This window comes from Myotis daubentonii, chromosome 14, assembly GCF_963259705.1.
Source record: "Myotis daubentonii chromosome 14, mMyoDau2.1, whole genome shotgun sequence".
Lineage (NCBI taxonomy): Eukaryota > Metazoa > Chordata > Mammalia > Chiroptera > Vespertilionidae > Myotis > Myotis daubentonii.
The window spans coordinates 44,344,326-44,358,582 of NC_081853.1; the positions used below are offsets into that span (position 1 = coordinate 44,344,326).

The 14,257-nt window shown below is 43.7% G+C and overlaps 1 long non-coding RNA gene across 2 annotated transcripts in view; it reads left to right on the plus strand.

Moving 5' to 3' along the window:
* The window catches only part of LOC132215161 (uncharacterized), a 155,114-nt gene extending 141,290 nt beyond the window's left edge, over positions 1 to 13,824 (plus strand). For both annotated transcript variants that reach the window (XR_009448466.1, XR_009448465.1), the window contains 2 exons: positions 12,228 to 12,436; positions 12,580 to 13,824. This is a non-coding gene — a long non-coding RNA (uncharacterized LOC132215161). The remainder of the gene's footprint in view (positions 1 to 12,227; positions 12,437 to 12,579) is intronic.
* The last annotated feature ends 433 nt before the right edge of the window (positions 13,825 to 14,257 follow it).

Consider the following 14,257-nt stretch of genomic DNA (forward strand, 5'->3'; position numbering starts at 1 on the left):
TTTCTGTTAGTTGCAATGCTAGAGAAAGTGAAAACAAATATGAAGAAAGGCCACATGGAGTTTAGGCATAATGCTGGATAAATGATTTTGAGTAAAGAACCCCATTCAAAGCACACACACGCGTGCACACACACACACAGACACATATCCAAGAAATTTAGGACAGCATGAGGTCTAATCAGATTTGTACTTCTGATCATGCTTAGATTAAGTGATGACTGATAACAGCATAAGGTTTATAAGCATGGCACGTAATTGTATGTAAGTATTTGAATTTCTTTTGCTATTTCTCTGTGTATTATTTGACTAAAAATAGAGAAAGGTGATTGTTTTCATAAACGGTTACATTTTATGGAAAGCATCTTACCTAAGTAGCATGACTGTGCTGTTTAGAATCTGTTTTGGCCCATGAAATCATTGTTAAGTCACGACAGCTCAACTTGCAACTGACTGTCTGAATTGTACGGTGTTTAGGGAGAAACAAATAGCCTCATTTAGTAAAGGCATGCCTATAAAGTGACAGTAAACTTATTGTAATTAGCTCTTACATTCTCATTTGGAACATTAACTTGCCAAAGAATCTTTATCGTGAAATCTGTGGCCTAAACATTCTATTGTCTGAGCTGAGGGGACAGAGCTTCTATCTCCAAGGAACCTGGGTTCTTCATTGAGTTCCTCTCTGCTTCACCTGCAAAAAATGGATAGTCTTTGTCTCTTGTCAGATTTCCAAGGGCATCTGAAGAATGAAGTCTTTAAAACTCCACAGAACATATATAAATAATCACTTTAATTAAATAACCTCCTTGGGCAGACAAACTAGGCCCTGTGATTTGACAGGTGCCTTTTTGTCTCCATTACCTATGATGGAAATGCATAAATCCCCCTCTAACCAGCTCATATGTAAATATCTCCAACAGGACCCTGATAGATCTGCCAAACTAGATGGATGTGATTTCTAGCCAGCTTCATATTCCAGTCGGGTACCAAAGTAGAAGGGCCAGGCAGACCCAATTGGGGCTTTTCACTTTGTCAAGCATAGTGATGAATTCTTTTCACTTTATCCTGTGAGAGCACTCAGAAGAATCTTAAAAGGTTGAAATGGCCCTGACTGGTTTGCCTCAGTAGATAGAGCGTCGGCCTGTGGACTGAAAGGTCCCAGGTTCGATTCCGGTCGAGGGCATGTACCTTGGTTGCCGTCACATCCCCAGTAGGAGGTGTGCAGGCGGCAGCTGATCGATGTTTCTCTCTCATCGATGTTTCTAATTATCTCTCTCCCTTCCTCTCTGTAAAAAATCAATCAATAAAATATATTTTTTAAAAAAGGTTGAAATGTTTTAACATGATGGCCATATATGAATTTGGGTTGTAATTCAATTTAACAAGTTATTATGAGGACACCTACTAAGTGCAGATCATTCTAGGTGTCCACTAGAGGAAATGTGTCCACATGCCAACAGTACTTGGCCACACTCTCAAGGGGTTTAAAATGTAATCAAGGAGGTAAATGAATACATATTTGATACTAGTAGAAATAAATTTTGGTGAGGCAGAGTCTATAACCAAGGAGAGAATGACCCTATCAGAACAAGGGATAAGTAGATAGAGAAGATGATTTGAGGCAAGCCTTGAGGACTTTAAAATGTACAATTATGCCCAGCCGGTATGGTTGAGCATCGACCTATGAACCAGGAGGTCATGGTTCGATTCTAGTCCAGGCACATGTGTGGGTTGCAGGCTCAATCTCCAGTAGGCAGTATGTAGGAGGCAGCCAATCAGTGAGTCTCTCTGATCATTGATGTTTCTATCTCTCTACCCTTTTCTTCTCTCATCCTCTCTGAAATAAATAAAAATATTTTTAAATGTATAATTATTACTATTTCTTCAGTTTTAAAGCTCAGGCTCTATCTAGATAAAAATAAAAAATGGCCACCCAAGATCTCTACCTGTTGAGTGAATGCCTGACTTCCAGTTAGTATTCATTAAGTCTTTAAACAAATGAGAACTTTGGGAATGTGAGAGGAAAAGCAGAGGGAGGCAACTCTGAGAGAAGGACCACAATTCTCAGAGTCTTCCAAGAACCTTATTAAATGGAGACACTGTGTGCTTAACATAGACTTTCTGAATAGATGGATCTCAACTATTGGTGATTATGAGTCTGAATGTGAACTTGAGAGTGAAGGGAAGATTTTACCTCCTGGTTCATAGATCAATGCTCAACCACTGAGCCACACCAGCTGGGCAAAAGGGAAGATTTTAGATCATTAGGTTCTACTAGGAGACAAGATGTGAAGACTAGATGAGAACAAAAGAAATGGAGTGCACACAAATGAGAGAAAGCAGGCGATGAACAAAATTTAACAAATCGGCCCTATTTTCAGGTTTACATTTAAAGGGAACTTCATGTTTTGAGAACTCAGTTTTGTTGATTCTATTTTTTAAAATAAATATTTTTAATGTTTTATTGATTTTTAGGGAGAGAGGAAGAAAGAGGGTGAGAGAGATAGAAACACCGATGAGAGAGAAAAACCATCTTTAGGCTGCCTCCTGCACGCCCCCTACTGGGGATCAAACGCACAAGCCAGGCATGTGTCCTGACCAGAATCAAACCAGTGTCCTCTTGGTTCATGGGCTGATGCTCAACCACTGAGCCACACCATCCAGGCAGTTTTGTTGATTCTTTACAATACTATCTATTGCCTGGAATTCCAAACATTTTATGCAGTTTTGCTTTCATAGAAGATAATGTTAGATTCCTGAATGCTCTACCTTGAGAGTGTTGATATACATACGCCCTGGTTACCCAAACAATGGCTTGGGAAATTTTGTTTGTCTATTAAGTAGAATAACATTCTTTTGCTGCAGACATCAAACATACTACTGTGTGTGATCATGATGAGGCTGTTGGTTTCAGGACTGTCAAAGAAAAAGAGACAACTCTGATTTTATATACTGTATCAAAATGCAGGTCACTTGATACAGTAAGAATTTTTTTTTTTTAAGAAAATTAGTTGATTCTTTGGATTTTATTAAAAAGTAGAAACTATATCCTATGAATTTTATATAATAGAGAAAGTCTGGTAGTGTTTGTCCTTTTGCCCTTTCCCCCTTTATCAATAAGTTGATAGCCATATCAATTTTATCAGTTACCAATAGCAACTACAAAATGAACAGCAACCTACTGGTTGATTTTGAATATGTCGGTGAAACAAATCCAGAGAAAGAGCGGTTTCTGAGCCAAGGGTTGAGTAGAAACTAGGGCTTCCTGGAAAAGTTTACTGGTCAGGAATCAGGAAGCCTGCTCCTCGATGCTGGCTTTGCTGCCCACGAGCAGAGACTCGACTATGCTGTCTTTCCCCCTGGATCTCTGTGTCCGCCCTGGTAAAAGTTAGAATTCAAAAACAGGTTTCTTGGTTACAAATAACAACAACAAACACGAAGCACTTACTTTCTATCAGGCTAAGCCCCTTGTTTGTATTATTTCACTTAGTTCAAAGGACAGCTCCTTTGAGGTAAAATTATTATCTCAGTTGAGGGAATGGAGACATAAAGTGTAGCCTGGGTATAATATACCAGCCATTGCACTGAGTGCTTTTTGTGTATTTAGTTCATTTTAATGTAATTCTCCTAAGAGCCCTGCAATCTAGGTGCGTTTCAGACAGGAGGAAATGGACTCCAGAAAGCAATGATTTGCCCGCCTTCTCCCTCTCAGAGCATCACAGATCCAGGACACATATACAGATCTCCTGACTCCAAGTTGGCACCCTTCCACTACACCCTATTTACACTGAAACCATTGGAATTGGACTTTTTCCATATCTATAATTTTTTAAAAATATATTTTTCTTGATTTCAGAGAGGAAGGGAGAGGGAGAGAGAGATAGAAACATCAATGATGAGAGCAAATCACTGATTGGCTGCCTCCTGCACGCCCTCCTGCTGGGGATCGAGCTGGCAACGTGGGCATATGCCCTGACCGGGGATACAACCATGACTTCCTGGTTCATAGATCGCCGCTCAACCATTGAGCCACATAGATCTATATTTCTTTTTAGAAGAAACCTAGGAATTTGGCAACTTACAAGCCAAATTTGGCCTCATTTGCATGCACAGTAATTTAAAATTTTTGTAGATGCCAACATATTAATGTTAAGAAGCTTCCCACAGATCATCGAGATTTTAGCTTCTCTGAAAAATGAAAGATCTGCCACCCCTAGGCTCTCATCTCTCCATGGCAAGTGGCCACAGGAACTGAATCGTGTGCTCTCTCGTTTCACACGGCGCCCACCCAGCCTCCTTCCTGTGTCTGTGTTACCTCCAGGGCCTTTGTGTTCAAATGAGTTTGTGACTTCTGGATTCAATTAAAAATTTCTACTTCTCCAACATCAAGGAATTTAAAGGTGTGCTGCGTAGCACAGCAAGTTGGTTATCCTGTTTGGCTTCCTCCACATGAAATCAAATGCAATGAAAGTCCTAGTGGTGCGGTTTCTTTTTTGCAGGGTTTCAAAGACAGAACACTTCTCCAGCTTGACATTTTAAAATCAGGGAGGTGAGCCGAGTCATAATTGGTCCTGTCACCATTTGGGTTTGCTGCTGGCACCTCATGTGTTTGCCCTGGTTGAGTAATCTGTTTGCATCTGGGTAGACCACACGCAGACAAAATGTGAATTCTGTTTATATTCATTTCCTGCCCGGGAACTTGGTTCCTCTGGGTCACAGCTTTGGAACGACTGATAGATTGGAAATTTACTGGTATAGGCTTGGATGCAAAATGTACTTGAACCCATGTTGGGAGCTGTCCTTAATAACCTTCTTGGGCTACATACAGCTAAGAGGACTTTAGAACAATTGCATAAGCATCACGTCTGAGTACTAGGTATTCAATGGAATCAAGACATTTAGTACCATTGACCCTTGAACAACGCAGGGGTTAGAGGTGCCAACCCTCAGTGCAGTTGAAAATCTGCATAAAACTTTTGACTCTCCCCAAACTTTGTTATTAAGAAAATCACAAGGAAGAGAAAATACGTTTTTAGTAGTGTTAGTACTTATTGAAAAAAAATCTGTTGTTAAAGAGTCATCTGTATTCTCATCTTACAGATGAGGCATTTGAAACCCAGAGTTGTCTAAAGTTATATTAGCTAGGCAACTCCCATTATACGGCACCTATACCTCTCAGTAATGAGCAGAGTTCCATGTTATTTTCAGGGTGCCTTCTCCAGGGAAGTCAAGAAGCTCCACTCCCAGAATTCCCAAAGAAAGGCAGATTCACTACCCCTCCCCCATTTCATGTGAGCAGCAGTCTGCAAAGGGCCAAGAGAAAAGCGATCAAGTTTTGGAGACTGGAAACTCCTAGGTCTGCTCTGTGCCAGGCCTGGCCCACCACAGAGGATGCCTAGGGCCTGTTTCCCCCTGGTGATGATTTGCAGAATCTTTGCAGAATGAGCATCAGTAATATCTCATTCTTAACCTCCATCTTCAACCAGTGGGTTACAGGTAAAAGTGGGGGAGAGGAGTAAATGAGACAATCCTGGAAGGCCTCTAGCAGGAGACTCATTGGTTCCATCTTCATTAGGGACACCTCTGTGGACCCATCCTTGGAAACCTGGGGGATGTCTAATCCAAGATTGACAGCACTGCAAGACGTCTTCGGTTGCCGTGAGCATCAGATACCTTAGTAGCAATTATAATCTCCTGAACTCCATCTCCAGCATCCTATTTGGCATTAGGAGACTTACAAACGGAACATGTGTAAGAAACAGCTTCAGCCTTCACCGAGTTTATATTCTAGCTGCTAAAACCAAGCATGCGTATAAAAATGTTCAAGTAGGGGCTTATAGGCTTCGCTGAGGTACTGTGCATTGGCATTGTAAAAACACTCCGCTCAACAAATGGCCATTCCTGATTTATAACACAGACTGTCAGGGACCAAAGCTACTTTGGTGGGAAGAAAAGAATTGCTATACAACTAAGGTGGGGAGATGTTAAACTGCCTCAGGAGTGGAGACTGGGCAGAATTAGAATTGACTTCAAATAAGCCACCCTTTCATATTTAGCTGTTTTAGATATTAATAAGACAACCCAGGGGCCAGGATGAATATTATAACTTGCTGCAGGTTAGATAGCCAATGCTGTGTTCAATGTAAACATGAGCACAACTGGGGATAGAATAGAATGCTTTTAACCTCACTCTTAAGAACGTGCTCAAGTCTTCCGTGTTGGTAACAGGTGATGTCATTTTCATGCTGCCATGGTGTTCACGCATGCAAAGAACCCACAGAGTGAAGAACCCAGAGAATAATGGGATGCGTTTCCCATTTCTCTTTATGGTTCTCTCAGTAGCCTGCAGCTTTGAAGGTGACTGTTAATTAAGCATTCCGTTGGCATTGTGTTTCTCACCTGTGAGAAATTAGCAGGGAATTTCTCCCATAAATACAACATAGTTTTGAATTGACTGGATTATCTAGAACTTCCACGGCTGGGTCTATTTTCAATATATTTATGTCACACAAGGATTATTTCCGAAGTGAATTTATCTGGCTGTCAGATGAAGCATTTCTGTGTGGCTGGGGGTGAGAGCATGCTGTGTGTGCCTTCGTATTTGGTGCTTAGAGGTCTCTGGTCTTCATTATGCTTCCCTTCCACGCCCTTCTTAATTCTGGCTTCTTCCTGGCCACATGACAGCTGAGTATTATTCTGTTTGCCATTCATTTCTGCATGAATTACCCATTGCTCTGTCTGTTGTCATTGTTGTAGTTTCTTCAAGTTCCCAGGTGATGGGGGGAAAAACAACAACAAAGCAGTCTGGGCTTTGTAGAGGGCTGGACTTTCTATTCAAATTAGAATTATTTTTAGAAAGCTGCTATAGAATTTAGATTTCCTTGAACAAAAGGCTTTCATGAAGCCATATGCTGGTGTGATTTCCTCAGATAAAGCCTTGGAAATGTTCTTTTCGAATCCCATCACTGGTGGGCGGCTGCAGTCTGTGGGCAGGCCTGCCCCGCACACCTGGGGCTTGGCAAAGTCACTGTGAGGTGTTGATGCTTGCGCTTCCGGTGGCCATTGGCTGAAAGAGTGTCACAGTGAACTCTGTCATCAGCAGAGTTGGGGATGTGGAGTGATCTATTTAAGCGGTACCTTTCCTGGATTGTCAGTTGTGAAAGGCTTAGAGAAAAATGCGATAATGTGGAGTGTCTTTTTACCATTCTTTCATTCAGAGGGTCCTATAGAATCTTTGTATCCTGGGGGAGGAGTTAGTAAAGATTCTGGGTCTAGAACAGCAGTTCTCAACCTGTGGGTCGCGACCCTTTTGGGGGTCGAACGACCCTTTCACAGAGGTCACCTAAGACCATCGGAAAACACATATATAATTACATATTGTTTTTGTGATTAATCACTACGCTTTAATTATGTTCAATTTGTAACAATGAAAATATATCCTGCATATCAGATATTTACATTACGATTCATAACAGTAGCAAAATTACAGTTATGAAGTAGCAACGAAAATAATTTTATGGTTGGGGGGTCACCACAACATGAGGAGCTGTATTAAAGGGTCGCAGCATTAGGAAGGTTGAGAACCACTGGTCTAGAATGTCGGAAAAGCCAGCCTTTATTCTACTTAGGAAGGGAAATAGGCAAGTGGAAAGGGCATAAAGTCTCCAGGGCCCAGAAGAGGGAAGAGAGCCCAAAGCAAAGGTGGGAGTGATGTGGAGATATTAACATTCAGCACTGTCTGCCTCTGCTACTAGCCCTCCAAAGCCTTGGGGGTATAAGATGGGTCAAGGAAGGGCCTCCTCTCTACCTCCTCTCTACCTGTTTTAGTGCCTCACATATTAGCACCCAGTTCTTTGATGCGTTTTGAAGTGCTTAATAATCAGAAGGCTCTGATTTTCAGCAAAGGCCCAGGCTTTTTCAGAAAAGCCAGGTTCCAGGATGAACCTGACATTGATCTAGCTCATCTGGCTCAGTTTGCCTTCGACTGGACTCTCACTGCAAAACAGGCTCAGAGAACACACCTGATGCAGCACATGCATGTGACTGGAGGGCTCAGCACATGCATGTGACTCTGGTGTCCTGACTTGGTGCCTAGACTCAGGGCCAGCTTCCATTCTGGGCATCCAAGCTTGTCCTTCAAAGGGCTGAAAATAGCATCACCATTTCATTCTCTTAGGAGCTTTCTCACCCTTGACAAGCCTGTGGGACAGAAGGACCTGCCCTCTAGGGCCCCTTGTCTATCAGCCCTGATTGAATATTTACTCTACAGAGCATCATGCCATGCATCGTGAAAAATAATAGAAGAAGGTGGTGATGCACTCCTGGCCTTTGAGCATCTTATCAACTTACAGGCTAGACAGAACCAGCACAAAACAAAACACATGAACACTCAAATGTCAGCCAGACATATATCATTCATTATTTATAAATCCAATTAACTTGGCTTGGGAATGAATGAATATATATATATCAATTTGAAGCATTTTTATGAAAAGACTAAAGTGACTGGAGCTGGAAAAAGGTGGTTTTCACCCTAGCTGGTTTAGCTCAGTGGATAGAGCGTCAGCCTATGGACTGCAGGGTCCTGGGTTCAATTCTGGTCAAGGGCACATGCCTGGGTTGTGGGCTTGATCCCCAGTGGGGGGCATGCAGGAGGCAGCCAATCAATGATTCTCTCTCATCATTGATGTTTATACCTCTCTCTCCCTCTCCCTTCCTCTCTGAAATCAATAAAAATATATATTTTTAAAAGTGGTTTTCTAGTGCCCAAGCTTGTGTTTACAAGGAATGACCCTGAGACAAAGATTTGAAAGCAAGTAGTATATTTGAGAAGTATTGGAAACACCAGTAAGAGGAGTGGGAAAGGAAGATGGGGGAAGGAAGGCAGCCAGCAAAGGGAAATTCTGGGAACAGCTAAGCACATGCATCTCACAGTTATCTCCCAGACTCTGTCCACCAGTGGTTGAGAACTCCTTTCAGAACAAGTTAACACCGAGATGCTCTTGGACCTGCCTGCCCAATCACATAGTTTCAGGCAAAGCTCTTCATGCAATTCTTGCAAAGAGATGAAATTAATGGCAGTTGGAGGTGGGACTTGGAAAGGCCTTGAGGATAAGGGCACAACCCTGACAGCCTCTGCTCCACTTAGAGGTATCGATTACAGCAATGGCTTGGAAAATAGAGAGACTGAGGTTTCCAGCAATGAAGAAACCACTACCTATGAAGACCAAAATTAACAGTGGATGGCATTGAAGCCAGAAACTATTGACTTTCTTATGCAAGTTTCTCGAGAGCATGTGGCTCAAATGACATAGGGAAGAAGGCCTAGGCTACCAGTTGAAGCTGACTGAAGATGAGAGGATCCAGGTGGTGAGGGCTGCTCCAAGTCAGGATGCCCCCTGATTCACTAGACATGTCCTTCCTTCACTCAACTTGGTTGAAGAGGCCGCTGGTAACCAACAAGCAGTGAAGATTGCATCCCAGGTCCCCTACTGTATTTACAAAGAATAAGAGTGACGGCATTGGGAGAGTGGTGGTGGGGTGGTAGTGGTCACACCTCTAAAGTAGATCTGATAATATAGTCTCCTTTTGTATTGTATTATATTGTGTCGTATGTGCCTTCTATAGAGATCTGGGGGGGAGTTAAGACAGTCAAAGGCTGTAGCACAGCAGAGGGCTCGGGTTCATCTGGCACAGGTAGTTGTTGATGTATTGCTTCATAAGGCCTACACCCTAGGCTTTAGCAAATGCCTCCTGCAAGGACTCCCATGTGTTGATCTTTGTTAATGGAAACATCCATGTGTTTTACCTGATTTTAGGTGCCCTGGTAGATGTGCCCAAGGATGAGCTCCCGGAAGTTGTATCTCAGGGGCTAATCACTCCCTCCCATATCATTATTATATGCTTGGATGTGCTCTGTCTCTATCCTGTATTTATATGCTGGGCAGAGAAGGTCTGTAATAGAAATGTCAGGGTGTGTTGATAATTTATTGAACGCTTTTATCTGGGGGAAAATGTAGGACATGCGGATGCATTCTTATGCACCCAGTAACATACTTGGTCCATAGCGAGTAAGCAGAAAGAGTGAGTTTAAGCAGGATCCTGTCAGAAGACAGAGCTACACCAGTTGCTTTAACAGAAGGAATTAGTATGGAGGCTTGGGTGGGAGAGGAAGTAGTTTTCCTCAACCCTCTTAGGCTGGGTCTGAAAATCAAACTGACAAAAACAAATTAACAGGAGAAAAACATACAGAGTTAGTTAATGTAAGTTTTATGTGTCATGGAGACCTCGTACTAAGGAAGTGAAGGTCTGAAGAAACAGACCTGTGTGTTTTTATGTGAAGTATGATAAAGAGTGGGCAGTCCTGAAGGAATATGAGAGGTTAAGGAGCCCAAGGTAAGTGTAGTTACCTGGTAAATTAGCAAGGCCTATTAGGCTTCTTCTTGGCATCCCATTGTCTTTGGAGATAAGGATGCTCCTTTTCTCAGGGTGTAGGGAGGGCATCTCTCCCAAGAGAATCTTATGACCTGTTTCCAGGAAGAAGGGTGACAGGGGAGGAGGTCAGAGTGAGCTTCCTGCCTCAGCTATTTTCTCAAACTCCCCAGCTGAAAATATTCGAAGTGCCAATGTGTTGTATTGGGGGTAGCGTGTCCTGATTCCCATCACTTCTTAACCACGTTATTGGACAATCCAAGAGGTACAGAAGTTGTAAATTGCAGGAAGCAGCTACAGCTTTAAGGCTGGGGGAACAAAGGGAAAAACTCAGGAGAATGAAAATGTAAATACTTACAGAGGGGGACCCCAGACCTCTGAGGAGGGTATACCGGGTGGCTGGCTGTGCTGGTGTCTCTGAAGGGGTCATCAAGAAACTGATGCCGGGAATATCAAGAAATTGCAAAATGGAATCAATTGTTCTTACTGGAACCAGTTACTACTCCCCGGGTGAAGGGTTATCACTGGGCCATGCTGACAGATTAGGAAGCAAATAAGGAGTGAGTCACCTCTCCTCCTGCTTCTGATCTCAAGTTGAAACTCCCTGCCCACCCCCAACCCCAACAGTGGACCTCAAAGTGAGCCCACTGGCCCAGGAGGGATATAATGTGTACAGTCCTAGCCGTAGTACCACTAAGTACGGCAAGTTTGGAGGAGAGAGACAAGTTAAAAACCCACTCAAAGCCCTGGTGGTGTGCTCAGTTGTTAGAGCAGAATGAAGATGCCATGAGTTTGCAGTGATGGGCCAAGGAGGGGGATCTGCCTGGGTGGCAAGGAGTGTTTTGTCACCAACATTGCTTACACTTACCGGTGCATGATCGTAGTCAAAGGCAGACTTACTCTTAGTTTTATGATTGCTCTTAAATTCTTTTTTTTTAAAAATATATTTTATTGATTTTTTACAGAGAGGAAGGGAGAGAGATAGAGAGTTAGAAACATCGATGAGAGAGAAACATCGATCAGCTGCCTCCTGCACATCTCCCACTGGGGATATGCCCGCAACCCAGGTACATGCCCTTGACCGGAATCGAACCCGGGACCCCTCAGTCCGCAGGCCGACGCTCTATCCACTGAGCCAAACCGGTTTCGGCTGCTCTTAAATTCTTGACAGACAATGTGCCCTCTTCATTATGTGTGCCCAGGACAGACCACTCCCACCAGCCCCCACCCTTTGTTACACCACTAGTAACTGGCTTTGTTAGGATCAGTTCTCTTGAATGCCTTTCTCTCTCTGTCTCTCTTGGTAACACTCCTAGGTCTCTGATTCTCAGTCTGTGTTCTTCACTGGTGCGCTACCCACCCTGTGTTCTGGGGAGTCAGGATCTATAAAGGACGAAGGGGTAGCCCTGGGTTTTCCATGAGTTTTGGGAAAGAAGGGTCTCAGGTGGAGCCAGGTGTCTGTCATGTTCCATTTCTGGAGCTCTTGTGCCCCAGGCAGCCTGCCTGGGACACACACTTTCTTCAGGATCTGAATGATGCTTTAGAGTCAACAAGCGATGCTAGATTGACCCCCAAGGACATGGATCCTGGGCCTGGAGGAATCTTCTTAGAGATTTGTCACTTGGTGAGAAGTTGAGAGTTTGAAGTTGAAGATTGGAATCACTGAAGAGATGACCAGGTGGTTGTTGATATCCCTCCTACCCCAGCCCCTTGCCCATCCCTTGGCTACCACCCCAGGGCAAAAGAAGAAGGAGGACCTCCTGCTAATTTTCAACTGCATTTTGCTCTCTGTTATGTAGTATTTCAGTGACAAGATCCACTGAGGAGAGTTGGGGCAAGGCTGGCTGAGGTTCTCAAGGAGCTGTTTTGAGTTCAGGTGCCCACATGGCAATGGAATGATGCCTCCTGACCATTCAGACCTTTGAGACCTCTGGGCGGTCTTAGAAATCACCTCAAGCCTCCCAACGAGGATCCGACCACCTGGGGGACTTCCAGGGAAAGGTAGCAGGTAGAGTATCCTTTCTGGATTTTATTCTCTCTCGTCCTCCCACCCCTCCTATCTACGTCTCTCTTGCTCTATCGTGTCTCTTTCTCCTCAAGATTCCATAGACCAGTGATGCAGGGGTATTTATTTTATGTTCTTGTCAACAGACATATCATGGACTGAAAGGTGATGGGTACCCCAAAGAGCTCACTACAAGACCTCAAAGACTCCAAGCCACCGGCTGCTGCAACATATAAAGCCACCAGTCTGGAGAGGCAGCAGGAAGCAAGAAGCAAGCCTGGAGGAGGTGAGGAAACATCACTCTTTCCTCTGCCCTTGACTCCATCGACCTTTAGCTGTCAGATGGTTTGGGCCCAGGACTGATGGGCTTTCTCCTGTGTGTCCTTTCACAGGCTCTATTGTTGTTATTGTTTTTGTTGTTTTTGGCCAGAGGACAGACCACCTTCTCAGGTGTCCTGGGGAACTGCTGAAGGACAGTGAGGAAGATGCTGCTGGTCCCCAGGACAGAAACACAGCAGCTGGAAGCAAGAGGCACCTAGAGTGGGACTCAAGCCCTTCAGACGGAGCTGTCTGAGCTGTGGTGCCCAATTGGACTGTTTTTGCTTTGCCATCATTTGCATAACACACAGTTCTGGATGTTTTCCATTGGTTGGCTTTCTTTCTTCTTTTTTCCCCCCTGTCCTTTCTTTTTCTCCTCTTGGCCCTGGGAATTGTAAGAAAAGAATTGCTTTAGAAAGTATAATTCTGTTGGTGACATTAGCCTTGTTTTATGAACAAATTCTGTCACTGGGGATTTTCTGCATTGCAGTCCCAGGTTACCTAGTAAATGGGGCTGCGTGGTTTGATTTGTGTAGTACTGATCCTTAGATTAAAAATACATTTTCTTTCTGGCTTGCTTTTTTTTTTTTTTTTTTTTTTAGTTTGGATTCAGGTAATGTCCTGAATCACATTTGCTTAGCTACTGAAGCGATCTCATTGTGGTATCGCTTGGATTTGAAATATAATCAAACATATATTATACCAGGGGCGCCTGCACACTGTTTGATATATATGTTACACTGCAAAGAAACACAAACCTAATAGGTTGAAATTTAATTCCTGTCTGATCCTGCAGCTGGAACGGGGGAGAAATTATACACATCAAAAATGGCTTCAAATACCCTGAATGTAAGCTAACCAACAGTAAGTGGCTGGTTTCCAAATGCCCTTTTCTAAGGCAAAGCAGAAACTGGAGATCCGCGGACCTCGCCACCAGGGTTGCTCGGGTCTGTCCGGGGGCCTGCCCATTGCGGAGGGATTAGGAACAAGGCATGCCTCTCTGTCTTTTACGGAAACTGTGGTATTTCTGACCTACGTTCTGTAACTGCCTGCCTTGCAATAAAACACCTTAAGTTGACTCAGCAACAAGGTCTCTGTCCATTTCCTGCAATACGGTGTCCTTCCTCAGTGGCAGACCGACGAGTGGTTGACTTGCCAAAGATCTCAGCTGGGTGCCACCAGAGGTATCGCTGGAGCGCTCAGGTGTCTGTACGTGGGACAGTGTGTGTGGTCAACTTATCTACTCTGCATATCGTAGTCAACGCCAGGAATCTCTAGTCACACATAACCCTGTTAGGCCGAGTTGCTACCCTCTGTCACCATTCTCTAATTCTGCAGTCCCCACCCATTTCTCGGAGACTCTAGGACAAGCCACAAGCTCTCTGCACCTCAATGTCCACCTATATAAGATGGGGCCAATGACACTTGCTATAGTTATGGTGATAGGAGCCTGCACAAGGACATCACATGGATGGTACATTATATAAACACACTGGATGTGGCAGC